This window comes from Zootoca vivipara, chromosome 4 (assembly GCF_965207765.1).
Source record: "Zootoca vivipara chromosome 4, rZooViv2.hap1.1, whole genome shotgun sequence".
In the NCBI taxonomy this organism is placed as follows: Eukaryota; Metazoa; Chordata; class Lepidosauria; order Squamata; family Lacertidae; genus Zootoca; species Zootoca vivipara.
In genome coordinates, this window is record NC_142587.1 from 19,189,987 (window position 1) to 19,205,295 (window position 15,309).

At 43.1% G+C, this 15,309-nt stretch overlaps 1 protein-coding gene across 4 annotated transcripts in view; it reads right to left on the bottom strand.

Annotated features, from left to right (window-relative positions):
• Positions 1–12,330: 12,330 nt before the first annotated feature.
• The window catches only part of NDFIP2 (Nedd4 family interacting protein 2), a 47,063-nt gene continuing 44,084 nt past the window's right edge, over positions 12,331–15,309 (bottom strand). For all 4 annotated transcript variants that reach the window (XM_088667526.1, XM_035115009.3, XM_088667527.1 and 1 more), the window contains one exon: positions 12,331–14,616. The gene's annotated coding sequence lies outside the window, so the exon portion shown is untranslated. The remainder of the gene's footprint in view (positions 14,617–15,309) is intronic.

A 15,309-nucleotide genomic window follows, 5' to 3' on the forward strand; every position in this document is an offset into this window, starting at 1 on the left:
GCCCTGGCTGGATAATGACCATGGCTCTCTGGAGTAGGAATGCGGGGAGAAATCTGATGAGCTTCACATTTAAAGGCGAATCTACCAAAATGGTGCTTTCCGAAATGCTATGCAAACCAAAATGCAGCCAAACTTCAGAATTGACACTTCTCCAAATTTTGCAGTTTCTGACCAATGCCTATGCTCAAGTGTGCATAAAATGCAGATATTTGTAGAAATAAAATTCAACAAATGCATTGCATCAGAGAAGGTGGGCTGGCAAAAATGTGGAGAAATCCACATTAAACCCGGATGGATTCTTGCGAGGGCTTTGCAAAGAAAATCTCAAACTGGTGTTGAAATGTGGAGGTGTGGATTTAAGGGGGAGGAAAAACAAGAAAAGGAAGGAACCCCCAAATTGACAAATTGGTCCACCCTGCTATGGTGGAGAGAAGGTCAACACTTTCCCCTTCTGCCATTTACCTGCTCTATAAACATCCCTCTCTGCTCGCTCACCTGCTCTTTACCTTCTTAGAAAGCATCCAGGTACCCAGTCACAGATCTCCAATGTCTCTCATTTTTTATCCATGGGTCTGCATATTAGCCCATTGCCTCCGAATCCTTAGCAGCATGTGGCAATTTTCTGTCAGATGCTCAAAAGCTCCTTCGTGGACAGATCAGTGTGGAAAGTGAGCCGTGAAGTTGGAAAGTTGGAGAGCCATTGACCGTGCCATATAAATGCATTTAGTATTTAGCACGAGCGGCAATGTCTCATGATACAAATATGAGCCAAGTTCCACTTTCTGGGCCTACGTATATTCAAACAGCAGCATGCGATGGTGAGAATGACTGCATGTTCAGAATCACCGCATGGCTTGCCATTCTTCCTTCTATCGACACCAAGCTATCCCCGAAGACAATAAGATATTGTTCCTAGTACATGCAAAAGGGTTTTGTTCTGGCAGGTAGAGGCTTCCATCCAACGAGCTTAAAATAGTAGGTTAAAGAGAGGCTTGACTTGTTGAAACTGGGCTGTCAGAGCACTTGATAACAGCAATGATTCACTACTGGCTCGAACTGTTTTGTGGAAGTATTGCAAACAGAAACCAGACATTGAGTGAAAATGAGACTATTGCAGGGGGATGTTCTAACAAGGAAGAATGCCCAAGGTAACAATGGCGTTTCAAAACAAATACCTGCAGATCTTGACGTTACAAAGTGTGTTTTGAAATTCTCTGCTTCCAAACGTTTTCTCAAGGCTGAATCAAATTAAACTCGGCTCCCAACAAAGAAAAGCAAAATTGTGCACTAGCAAAAGGGGGGATGTTGCACTGAATTCGACTGCCGTAGAATCATAGAATTGTAAAGTTGGAAGGGACTCCGAGAGTCATCTAGTCCAACCCCCTGCAATGCAGTCATCTCAACTAAGCGTAAATCATACAACAGAACGTAACCGACTGGTATGTATACATTAATATCCTTTTGTAGGTTAGATATATATATATATGCCAGATCAGTGATTTCATGTTTCTTTATAATATTTAGTATTCACTCTGCTGATGAAGCCAAAAATGGCAAAACAGGGATAATAAGCCAGATATCCTTGTCCTTCTGTTTGCTTCGATTCTTCTCGGGAACATCACATTTATACTTTGGACTATTGCGATACTACATACATACATACATCATCGCCAGATTATGCTTTATCATCCTTTGGAACAATCATTTAATTTGTGTGGAGGACACCGGACCTGTTGTATCCTCACATGTACCTCCATACATGAACCTTCGTACATATTATGGAGTTTTAGTGTGGACATATTGCATGTGCATTGATATATTTTGCTTTACATTATATTATACAATTGATCTGGTCAATCTGCATGTTTCTTGTGATTATCATTCATATATTATGTGAGATTGGAATTATCATTTATCAGCCGGTTACGTTCTGTTGTATGACTTACGCATAGCTGCACATAACCAAGGTTCGTTGTTGTAGGATAGTAATCTCAACTGTGGTTAAACCACTGGGCCTAGGGCTTGCTGATCAGAAGGTCGGCGGTTCGAATCCCTGTGACGGGGTGAGCTCCCGTTGCTTGGTCCCAGCTCCTGCCAACCTAGCAGTTCGAAAGCACGTCAAAATGCAAGTAGATAAATAGGAACCGCTACAGCGGGAAGGTAAACGGCGTTTCCATGTGCTGCTCTGGTTCCCCAGAAGCGGCATTGTCATGCTGGTCACATGACCTGGAAGCTATACGCCGGCTCCCTCGGCCAATAATGCGAGATGAGCACGCAACCCCAGAGTCGGTTACGACTGGACCTAATGGTCAGGGGTCCCTTTACCTTTACCTTTTAATCTCAACTAAAGCATCCATGACAGATGGCCAGCCAAACTCTGCTTAAAAACCTCCAAGAAAGGAGAGCTCACAACCTCCTGAGAGAGGCAGTTCCACTGTCGAACAGCTCTTACTGTCAGTAAGTTATTCCTGATGTTTAGTCGGAATCTTCTTTCTTGTAACTTGAAGCCATTGGTTTGAGTCTTCCCATCCAGAGCAGGAGAAAACAAGCTTGTTCCCTCTTGCATGTGATGATCCTTGAGATATTGGAAGATGGCTATCATATCTCCTCTCAGCCTCCTCTTTTCCAGGCTAAACATAAATCTCATTTCTTAAAAAAGTTCCTAGTTCTTACTGATATAACGATAGACTTGGGAAAGCTATGAAATTCCACTGCAAAAATAAATGATGTGTGCCCCTGATGTATCCCTGTTTATTTGGAAGCCAGTCCTGTTGCTCAAAAATGCATCTCACTTCGGATTAAGGCTGGCGTTTTGTGCATTCTTACTTGCGATTATTGGACTCAGTAGGAATCACATCCGAAGAAATAAGCATAGGATGGGGTTGTAAGTGCATGTAACTGCAACTTTAAAATATCCTCCAGTGGGAGGGTTTGGGGGCCCCATGATGTTCCTTGCTCTTCTTCATGCCGAGCAAAAGCAGAAAAAAAAATGTTTTAAAAGTATATAAAAATTATGCAAAGTAAGCCAAAGGTATGTTGGTCACAGAATTCACCTTTTATTAATAATTACATCTTTATTTGGGACCCAGGTGGCGCTGTGGGTTAAACCACTGAGCCTAGGGCTTGCTGATCAGAAGGTCGGCGGTTCGAATCCCTGTGACGGGGTGAGCTCCCGTTGCTTGGTCCCAGCTCCTGCCAACCTAGCAGTTCGAAAGCACGTCAAAATGCAAGTTGATAAATAGGAACCGCTACAGCGGGAAGGTAAACGGCGTTTCCATGTGCTGCTCTGGTTTGCCAGAAGCGGCTTTGTCATGCTGGCCACATGACCTGGAAGCTATACGCCGGCTCCCTCGGCCAATAATGCGAGATGAGCGCGCAACCCCAGAGTCGGTCACGACTGGACCTAATGGTCAGGGGTCCCTTTACCTTTACCTTTTACATCTTTATTTAGGCTCAGGGTGTGCAGAACCCTGCATGTATGCGGGAGTCTTTTTTTGGATACTAGTTTCACTGGGAGGAATGGGGGGGGGAGAGAAAAATTGAGAAATTCCTCAGTGCAAATAGCAGCTTCAACGAATGTTTTCCATCAGGACACCAGAAGGCAGGAAAGGGTTAAAGTCCCCCTCCCTGCATGCTGTGACCCCATTTGCATTTTTTTAAAAAAAAACACCTATGCATTTTAAACCCCCCCCTCCCAGTTTGCGTCCCAGTGTAACAGATGCAAGAGGCTACATATCAGAAGTGCTGCCGCCTGAACGTTTGTGCGTTTCCTTCCACATTCTGCCAGCTGACCTCCTTCTTGACCCGCAAAAGCTTTGCCATTCCTGTCTCTCCCCTGCCAAGTTATGCGGTGGTTTCGTGATGCGCACAAATAAATGATCAAACTCCCTAGGACATCCGCTCCAACACGTTTGAAGTCAAAGCTTCGGGCGATGCAGAGACCTTGGCAAGATCAACACGTTGGTATTTGAGGGAAGAACATTGTTTTTTAATCCAGAGTTCACCAGTCACCTGCCAGGGTGACCTGAGAACTGCCGGAGGATTGTACGTGCAAGGCTGCCACAAGGTTGCCGTTTCAAATATCTAAAGTCTGCAGCGCACACTTGAGTGTTTTGTTTTCTGAAAGTGCAGGTGGCAAGAGACACATTCCATGCGACTCTCTGTTCAGAAACACGTATTTATATAGGGATTTCCTTAAGAGCTCTAGGATCATCTCAGAAATCCTTCCAGCAACCTGCAATTGGGGGGGGGGCAATATTGCTATCAGCGTGTTGCAGACCCAGGGGACTGAGGTTGAGAGAAACCGTGGTGGGTTGGGGTTAGTTGGGATCTACCTGCCATGAACCACCTAGCCAAGTATCCACGATGCACGGATAAATGCAGGCATAACAGCATGCAAGTTTATTCTCTAATAAAATGTGTGTGCAACTTGTGAAGCAAAGTCATGAAACAGTCTGCCTAGGCAAAGAGGTATTCAAAAGTTAAACAAATGAAGGGGTTGACAAAGGTAGGGTTGCCATATTTCAAAAAGTAAAAAATAGGGACAATGAAATTCCAGGACAAACCTAAATTTCCTGCATCCAGCTTCAGAGAGTTCCAATGTGTCATAGTGAAGTTAGCTAAAATGTACAGGGTGAGTAATAGATTATGCTGGAAATGTAAAGAGAAAGATGGTGAGTTTTTTTCATATGTGGCAGACATGCGAGAAGGTAAAAGGGTTTTGGGAAATGATTTATAATGAATTGAAAAAGATGTTTAAATAACTATACAACTTTTAGAAGACATGTGAAGGCAGCCCTGTAACAGTGGTGCCTCGCTTAACGAATGCCCTGCTTAACGAAATTTCCGCTTAACGAAAGGATTTTTCGAGCGGAGGTTGCCTCGCTAGACGAATTCGTTTTATGAAAAATTCGTCTAGCGAATCGCGGTTTCCCATAGGAATGCATTGAAATTCAATTAATGCGTTCCTATGGGCAAAAAAAAATTTCAAAAAAAATTCAATGCATTCCTATGGGATTCGCTAGACGAATTTTTCGTTATAAGAAAAGACCCGTGGAACGAATTAAATTCATCTAGCGGGGCACCACTGTATAGGGAAGTTATTCATTTTTGATGTTTTCATATGCTTATATACTTCTTGGAAGCTGCCCAGAGTGCCAAATATTATTATTATTATTATTATTATTATTATTATTATTATTAGCTCCCCCTGCCCCTCAGTGCCCAATGACATTTTGCATTCCAAAATGCGCATACATGAAAAGGTAAAGTTTCACAGGAATGTAATATCCCTATTTGCCTCACAGGGCTACGATTCTCAGAGAGGTTAACAGTCAATCCCTGTTCCTAAGGAATTTTGGGAACTGTAGCTCTGTGAGGGAAACAGAGGCCTCCTGACAATTCTCAGAGGTCTTCACAAACTATACTTCCCTGGACTCTTTAGGAGAAACCAGGGCTTATTTTTTCGGCTGGAACTCACCAGAACTCAGTTCCGGCACCTCTCAGGCGGATGCCGTTTCTGTTATAAAAGAACAAGGGTGGTGTTCATGGTGAACTCTGGCACCTCATATTCTAGAAAAATAGCGCTGGGGGAAACTGCTGCTGTTTAAAACGGTATGATACTGCTTCAAATGGAGCCTGAGGGGGGTTGTCCTCGCAGCTTTTCTTATTATTGGGGGTTGTAAACGAAATGTCTACTCCAGGCATCCCCAAACTTCGGCCCTCCAGATGTTTTGGACTACAATTCCCATCTTCCCTGACCACTGGTCCTGTTAGCTAGGGATCATGGGAGTTGTAGGCCAAAACATCTGGAGGGCCGCAGTTTGGGGATGCCCGGTCTACTCCAAACTTTCAAAAATGAGCCACGAATGATCCAGATGCTAAACTTGCGTGCTTTTCCCTCTCCTCTCACTGTGCATGGCCGACACAACTCAGCTTGAGAACCCTTGGAAGATGGGTCCCTCGCTGTTGTATCTGCCAATGTGATTACCTACCAGTGCCGGATTTACATATAAGCTAAACAAGCTATAGCTTAGGACCCCACTCTCTTGGGGGCCCCAAAAAAGTTTAAAGGGGAAAAAACTGGATAAAATGCATATTTTGTTATGTGCAAATGGCTTTAGATAACTATTAGGTCCATAAATTACCGTACCATATAGCATATATTCAACGCCAAAAACAGCGACAATTTGTTGTTGACAAAGGACAGCTGGACATATTGTTGTTATTGTTTAGTCGTGTCCGACTCTTCATGACCCTATGGACCAGAGCACGCCAGGCACTCCTGTCTTCCACTGCCTCCCGCAGTTTGGTCAGACTCATGTTCGTAGCTTCGAGAACACAGTCCAACCATCTCATCCTCTGTCGTCCCCTTCTCCTTGTGGCCTCCATCTTTCCCAACATCAGGGTCTTTTCCAGGGAGTCTTCTCTTCTCATGAGGTGGCCAAAGTATTGGAGCCTCAGCTTCAGGATCTGTCCTTCCAGTGAGCACTCAGGGCTGATTTCCTTCAGAATGGATAGGTTTGATCTTCTTGCAGTCCATGGGACTCTCAAGAGTCTCCTCCAGCACCATAATTCAAAAGCATCAATTCTTCGGCGATCAGCCTTCTTTACGGTCCAGCTCTCACTTCCATACATCACTACTGGGAAAACCATAACTTTAACTATATGGACCTTTGTCAGCAAGGTGATGTCCCTGCTTTTTAAGATGCTGTCTAGTGAGAGATTTTACTTTCTTGGGTTCCATGATCACTGCAGGTGGTGACAGCAGTCACGAAATTAAAAGACGCCTGCTTCTTGGGAGAAAAACAATGACAAACCTAGACAGCTGGACATATAAAGGGCCCTATTACCTTCAGTAGCTTAGGGCAGGCATCCCCAAACTTCACCCCTCCAGATGTTTTGGACTACAATTCCCATCATCCCTGACCACTGGTCCTGTTAGCTAGGGATCATGGGAGTTGTAGGCCAAAACATCTGGAGGCCGCAGTTTGGGGATGCCTGGCTTAGGGCCTCATCAAACCTAAATCCGGCCCTGTTACCTACCTATTCCAAGACTGGGAGGCTAAGCAGGTTGTACACTGAAAACAAGAACATCTATATTTGTAAACAGGACTGCATACATCTGGAAAATCCCAGACATTGCCGGGATTTTGATCCCAAAAATGGCACCTGGACGGATTTTTTACTGTTCATTTCAAATGGCAACCCATTCTGCAAGTTGTTGGCTTTTTTTGGCCAGTTTTCTTTAAACTAGCAGAAAAACTTTGTTCAAAAAAGAAGGAAGGAAGGAAGGAAGGAAGGAAGGAAGGAAGGAAGGAAGGAAGGAAGGAAGGAAGGAAGGAAGGAAGGAAGGAAGGAAGGAAACGACATTTTTGTCCAGATTTTCACTTTCTGAAATGCAGCCACCCTGCACAAAAAAGATGTTGCATTTGGGCTAGGGGAAAGCGTCCCACATTGGCTAGATATTTCTCTCCCCACCCGCCCCCCTCCCATTTCCCCGCTCAGTCTGATGACAGTTAGGTGAGAAAAGCTGCCGACAGCTCTTGTCAGCGCTGCGTTTTAGCCTTGCATAACTGGTGCCATTTCTGCACTGGTCACATTCCATGCAGAGGGGAACTGGAGGAAGATGGGTTTATAAAAGGGAAAGGCTTTCGACATTCCATATCCTTCTCTCATTTGCCAATTCGGAAAGCTGCCTCACAAATAGGTCACTCATTAAATGCTTATATAGCTGGATTCAGGAAGGCCACTTCTCCAGAGAACAACGGAAGAGAGGAAAGTAGTTTATTGAGCCTTCTGGGTGGTCACAACGGTCAAGCAGGAACCCAAGCTTAATGAACTCATTACCCTTCAGGTCCTCATATGGATACTCATTACGCAACTGGTTATTTACCCTGTGTAAATATCTGTGGGCATTTTCTCTCTCGTCCATGTTCTGTACTCAAGTGAAAAGAGAGGGAGGTGTTTTTTGTTTTTTAAGTTGTCTCCTGATCTTGCAAAGTCCTTCAGTTCCCCTGTCTCTGCTAACTAAAAGAACACTATTAAATTATAGTGGAGTGGCCGGAAAAGAGAAGGGAAATGATCAGTTCCGACCAAAGGTCACAGTTAAAAAGAGTTCCCAATAAATGAACGTCTAGAACTGCAGGCTTAACAAACTACGGTGCCCAGAAGGAATCTGCTTTGAATGTGCTTTAAAGCTACATATAGTGTGGGGGGGAAAGGTACGTCTGTTTCCAAAATCAGCATCTCAGGTGAGTTTGAAAACAATTAAAGCAGGATTCCTGCATTGCAGGGGGTTGGACTAGAGGACCCTTGGGGTCCCGTCAAACTCTACGGTTCTATTATAAGTTTTCTGGGCAGAGGGATACATATAGCACTGCATGAAACCACAGCCAGAGGCAGAATAGACCCACTGAAATTTATTCGGTATGGCTGAGTTAGGTCTATGAATTTGACATGAGGGTACTCCACAGAGAAGTCAGTTGGATAAAGCCAAAATATCCTAAAATGCCAAGATGCAATGCTGATGCACCAGACAGCACAACAGAATGCTGCTCTGATGCTCCCCCACTTGCACAGCTCTCATGAGGACGTTGGCACGTTGCAAAGGTAACTCACAGGCAGAAGCTGCAGGCAGGCCCCATATTTCTAAGTCTCCAAAGCTCCTTTACCTGCTAGAGCAGTGTCTCCCAAACCTGGGTCTCCAGCTATTTTCGGACTACAATTCCCATCATCCCTGACCACTGGTCCTGCTAGCTCTGAACGATGGGGGTTGCAGTCCAAAAACAGCTAGAGACCCAAGTTTGGGAAACTATGCCCTCAAGGGTTGCAATCTCTTTTGCAGGTGGGATTCAACCAAATCCCAGTGCAATCTACATTTGTGCTGTTAAAGGGATCCGGTGCTCTTGCAAAACAACCTCCTCTCACACACGCACCCCACCCCAAAAAATAAAACATCAAGAGTTTACGTGGTAAGGAAATGAATGGGAAAATACGAGATAATTGCTGGGTGCAATTTTGCATAACCTTGCTGCAAAGTAGGAAGGAATGTGCAATCAACCAGAAGTGACCAGAGAAATTAAGTAGGCCCATTAGGGCAAACCGGGCACTGCTCCCCCAAGCTCAGCCTGCCTGCAGCTGATCCTCCCTGATCCACCTTCATACTTGCGGAAAGTCCAGAGGGGCTCTGCCAGCAGCTTATTCCCTCCCAAGTCTGAGTGTTCCAATTGAGGAACGCAGCAGGGAGAGGGTTGCCACATATCCAAAAATGAAAATCAGCACAAAGTTGTTGAGCTTTTTTCCTTTTTTTGCCCAAAATTGTTGAGTTGTTTTTTTTTAGGGGAACCAAAGTTGTTGATCTACAAGAGATTTGGAGCTTTGTTTGGGCATTTTCGGCATGCTTTAATCCCCATTGCCGGTTTCATGGGACATTTGCCCGATTTCCGAGAAAGAATCTGGGTCAGGACGCTGTTTTCGGAGGCGAATTCCAGGACATGTCCTGGAAAATCAGGACATATGGCAGGGAGGAAGAGAAAGACAAATGGGAATCAGTTAGCTCTGCCTGTCATTGGCTCTGGCTCCCCCTACTGTTCACCTCCCTGCCTTACGCCCTGCCAGTCCCAATTGGGGGATCAGCCGCCCTCTGAAGCTGGCAGAGCTTTCTCTCACCAATAAATGAATGGAAAGAGAACATACCCAAGCTGATGCAAAAACCTCATGCATGCACTAAGTTTTAAAAAGATTAAGTTTACCACCCACCCTCTCCCACAACTTGTCTTCCCCTCCAACCTTATACTGAACATCTATGTCTTGCATTGAACGTAACTAATCTATAGAAAAGACTCTGAGACCTGAAAAGAGACATTGCACGTTCTTTTGCAATCCAGGAAAATCTTTACTGATAAACTCTTATCCAAAAGAAGAAAGAAAGAAAGAAAGAAAGAAAGAAAGAAAGAAAGAAAGAAAGAAAGAAAGAAAGAAAGAAAGAAAGAAAGAAAGAAAGACTTTAGAAAAAGGATCACCGCTGTAATTTCTTTGTCAGGCTCTTGTAAAACACACAGGGAGGGGAAAAGATGTCAATGCTCTCCTGGGCCTTGAATAGGATTGACTTCTCTTTTTTTACTATCAGGGCCTATTTTGTGCCCTTAAAAACTGCAAGGCCCTCCAACATTTCTCACACGAAAACAGTGACGTTTTATTCTGCATCAGGAAGTTTCTCCCGTGTTTGATCTCATCACACACATAGACATCATAAACACATGCAAATCTAGTTACAGGTAGACAGTGTGCATGCATACGAAAGCTCATACCAATGACAAACTTAGTTGGTCTCTAAGGTGCTACTGGAAGGAATTTTTTTATTTTGTTTCCCATACAAATCTGTCTCCTTGGGCCAACGACAGCCTCTCCTCCAAACCTGCCTCGCAGGATTGTTGTACAGGAAAAAAATGTCCGGCGGAAGGGATCTCATGCAATTCAAGCTGCCTCAAGTCACTGTCGGGGAAATAATAATAATATATATATATATATACACAAATTTAAACTGGGCATGTGGGTTATTGTCCACTTTTCTCCGGAACCGCTCGACCGATTGCGCTCAAATTTTGACACACCGTCCAATGCGAATGTCCAAAGGATCTTATTAAGTTTGCTAAGACAGATGTCACACCTGTGCAATGTAAAACCCAAAAAAACCCCGTGTTTCAGAACACACCAAACAGATAAAAGTGCATGCTGGGAAATAGAACGGAGAAGCAACGTCTCCATTGGCTGCAGACAATCGGTGACATCACAAAATTCCACAGCAACCAACTGAAAACAGGTCTTTACAGACTTGGCCGAATGGAAGTACTGACTCGCCTAGGTGGGGGTTTGGGGGAGAAGGGGACGGGATGTAGGTCGGGACAGAGTTGGGGGATTCACAGGGATGAGCTGGGGGTGGGGAAACAGAATAGGTCATGGATCAAGACAGGGTGGGGGCAGCCACAGGGATTAGCCACTGCAATGCGTGGCAGGGCCAGCTAGTAGCAGTAACAACAACAACAACAACAACAACAACAACAACAACAACAACAACAACAACAACAACAACAACAACAACAACGGAAACTGTGAGAATAATCAGGAACATACCAGAGAGTAAATCTTATTGAACCCTGTGGGACCTAGTTCTGAGTAAAAATGCTTAGGATTGCAGTGGAAGGCTGCCGTGTTGACCCATTTACCTGGGAGTAGTAAGCAACTATGATACTTGTAGCCTAATATAGAAGTTTAAAAAAAAAAAGCAGGACTTTCTGCCAACATGGCAATAACAAGAGACTACAGCCAAAAACCATTAAAAATGTTCGGAAGAGATCATCTAAGTCCTGTTTATTTTATTTTCCTCAAATAACTCTTTACAAGAACAATGTCTACTAATCCCTCGGCTTTAATATTTGTCTGAAGAGAGCACAAAATGAACTTGAGATAAGTTCATAGATATCCAGAACTGAAGTCAAAGAACAAAACTTTATGAATGGGCTGTTTAAGGTTCTGCTATTTTGATCTCTGATGCAGAAGGGCTTTTGGTCCCAGGAACTGAAATGCCTGTTTCAAATGTAAAACAGATTATTTTTTAAATCAGTATTTAATATAAGACCAGTGTCGAAACAATGATTCTTCAACATCAACATCGTTGGACTGGGCATGTTGTGCAGATGCCCGATTATTGTCTTCCAAAGCAATAACTCTATTTCCAACTCAAGAATGGAAAGTGTAATGCTGGTGGTCAACAAAAGAGGTTCAAAGACCTCTTTGAATGAAGATTCTCAAGGCAAATCTTTAAAAATGTAGTATAAACACCGACAATTGGGAAACACTGGCCTGAGAGTGCTCCAATCGGAGAGCAGCTTTTACCAAAGGTGTCAAGGACTTTGAAGATGCTCAAACTCAGGACGAAAGGGAGAAACCTGCTAAGAGGAAGTCATGTTTGGCAAACCTTCAACTACTACCCAGAAACCTATGTCCCCACTGTGGAAGGACATGTGAATCCAGAATTGGCCTCCACAGTCACTTACGGACTCAGTGTTAAGACTGGAAGACAATCTTACTCGCCGATGAGTGATCGCCAAAGCAGCAGCTTTGATCTTAGATAAAAACACCACACACACAAGTATATTCTCTATCTCTCACACACCTGTTCACAAATCCTCCACAACACTTTAACAAATTTATATATTATATACGGTAGTTTTAAAAATGGAACCAAGCAGAAAGCATCCAGAGACGAACCATTTGACCTGATAGAAACTGTAGCAGAGTTTCCTAATGTGCAACATAAAACCAGGAGCCTTTATTCCAAAACAAAAACTTTTATTCATCTGCCTCTTATGAGAACAAATAATGCAAAAAAAGGAAGATAAATAAGAGAGATAGAGAGGAGAGAAAATCATAGAAAAAATACTGATGAATTCAGAGAGAAACACATGGGAATTCCCAAGAGAATCTTGTTTTCATGAAAAGCAGTAGTGGGCTTTTGCTTTCAAACTCTTCGGCCTTTTTTTTTTAATTATTATTAATCCTGAAATATTAAAGAATATAAACCTTATGCATACAATAGATACAAAATTGGATACAGCACTAAATGAGACATATAATTCCTCTACACATTAGTATTAAAAATGCAAGAGTTCAAATTAAGAAACAAACAAAAGAATAAATGTGCATCTACCACTCCCAAAACGCAGAGTGATTAGTGATTGGCAGCAACTGAGATGAGAGCTGTTTGTGGATGTCTGGGAGATTTCGTCTCCCGCCATGCCAGAGTGCAGAGTCCCAGAGATGTTTGGGGGAGAAACACATGTGCTTCAACATTTGCCTCCCCATAAAAAGCCCTAGATATATTCCTTTGCACGGGAGGGCCATCATTACTATGGTGCAAATACCACTGATGGCAAATTGCTTGCATTTTTGCAAGGAAAATGAAAATGTGCCTGATGGAATTGACCTAAACTTAACATCATTCCTGCGAAAGCATGGCAAGTAACCTTTGGGGTTAAGGAACGGCGATTATGGAAATACTCCCACAAAACACAATGACAAGGAAAACTGACACTCCAGCTTAAAGAACTAGGTTGTTCATCCACTGGTGATGTGCAATGTCTGTTCCTTTCAGCTGGAACGGAGCAGGGCTCCTTGACAAACTCACCCAGCGGAGTGGAGGTTGTGCAGTCAGAGTCAGAGAGTGTACAATCCTGATCTCCAGTTAGAGCCAATGATTGTAGGGCTGGGTGAGAAAGAGGAGTGGGGTAGAGGTCTACCTACCTAGAAAAAAGTGCAGGATCAGACTAGCAATTATCTTACGCTAGCCTTTCCAATGAGATGATGAACATGACAAAGAACCAAGTGGAAGATTTCCTCCCCCCTGCAGGACTGGGACTCAAAATCCATCAGATTTGTGCCCTTAAGGAAACATTGTTGTTCTGATGCAAGTCTTAATTCTTTTGGCTCTGTACAGATTGTTGCCAAAAGCTTTCTTGCAGGGCTTAACGCTCATAAAGTTACACAGCCCCAAAGACCCGTATGCACATCAAACTGGTAAGACATTGGAGAAGAAGTGATATTGCTAATATTTTGCTATTGTTTGTAATCCGGACACTTATTTTTGAAGTTTAAGGGCTGGTGGGAACGTTTTGGAAACAGCGCAGCCACTGATCCAACATGGTTCAATCCCACGTTGCTCTGCTAAGGCAGAAATGGAGAGGCCACATAGGAAGAGAGAGAGCAATCCCATTACTTCCTGATCTGATAATTGAGGCTACTGCTCCCATCTCCCTTCCGGTTTCCTAGATCACTAGAACAGCGTGGGATGGTGTCACACTTTCATGTAATTTAATGATCAGATCAAAAATTGGGAGTTTATGAACTACAGCGCGTGCAGGTTTTTTACTGTATATGCTTGCTTGAATCTGTTCAAACTGGGCTTAAAATGGCAGTGATTAAGGCTACTGCTTTTATGGCCCACATCTATGTAGGGGGTGGGGGGACCCAAATTCACACCAGTGTAAGAGAGGTGCACTAGGGAAACCTTGGTTAGCCCTCGACAGCTTTTCAATGTGTGTTTATAGAACTACATATCATGTGATAGAGCAGTTTTTATGTGCATAATTGGATGAATGCAATTTACATACTAACAGAGTCTGAGTGGCTTACTGTGAGTCATTCAGTACAAATTACTTGTACTTAATGAAACTTCTGTTAAGTAGATAGTACATAATACTGTGAAAACAAGTTACCACTTTAAATCTTCCAGATACAAAACACAAATTAGTCAAGTCTGGCTGTATTCAACTGCTTAGCAGACCATATGCATGGAATTTATTCTTTTTAAAGTTCTTGTTAAATTAGCACATATGCATATGTGCAAGACAAAAGGCAATGCTTAATATAAATATTGAGTGGAATGAGCAGAAATGGCACTTAAGCATAGACCACCCTGTCATTCCCTAAGCGGCAAAAAGATCCTGCTTCAAATTTATCTCCTGCTTCTAGTAGTCGTCTTTCCCTATTCGCTTGGAAGGTTACAGATTGGCTGGAAGTTCACATTGGTATGAGAAAGGAATGTCTGGTCGATGCAGTCTGGGAATAAAAGAAGAGAGCTGTAGTTTAGTTAACTAAAAAACCAGCAGGATAATCAAACAACATATTTAACTAGTTACAGGTAGGTAGCCGTGTTGGTCTGAGTCGAAGCAAAATAAAAAAATTTCCTTCAGTAGCACCTTAAAGACCAACTAAGTTTATATTTTGGTATGAGCTTTCGTGTGCATGCACATGAAGAAGTGTGCATGCACACGAAAGCTCATACCAAAATATAAACTTAGTTGGTCTTTAAGGTGCTACTGAAGGAAATTTTTTTAACATATTTAACAATACTGCATTCTGAAATATATATGTGAATATAGTCCCTTGGGGATATTTCAGTACATGGAAATTTTTTCACTGTTACAACAATAACTCTGGTGGAGGCAAATTAGTTTCTGGGCTAAATTCAAGGTGCTTTAATCTTTGAAACCCCATATGTTTTCCCCTATGGTATCTGAGTGAGCATTTCCCCCCTACATTCCTTCCCAGGTGTTAAGAACAGGAAGCAAGGCTTTTCCTGCAGGTGTAACCACCATCAGAAATGTGACTGGACACCACCTTGGGGTGGTGGCCAACGATTGTGGAATTCCCTTCCTTCAGAAAAACTCAAGATTCGTTTAGTTGCCCCTTCTAAAGCCCATGGAAACCTCTGCTTAGAAATATCTTAAGTTTGTAAACCCTTGGGAGACA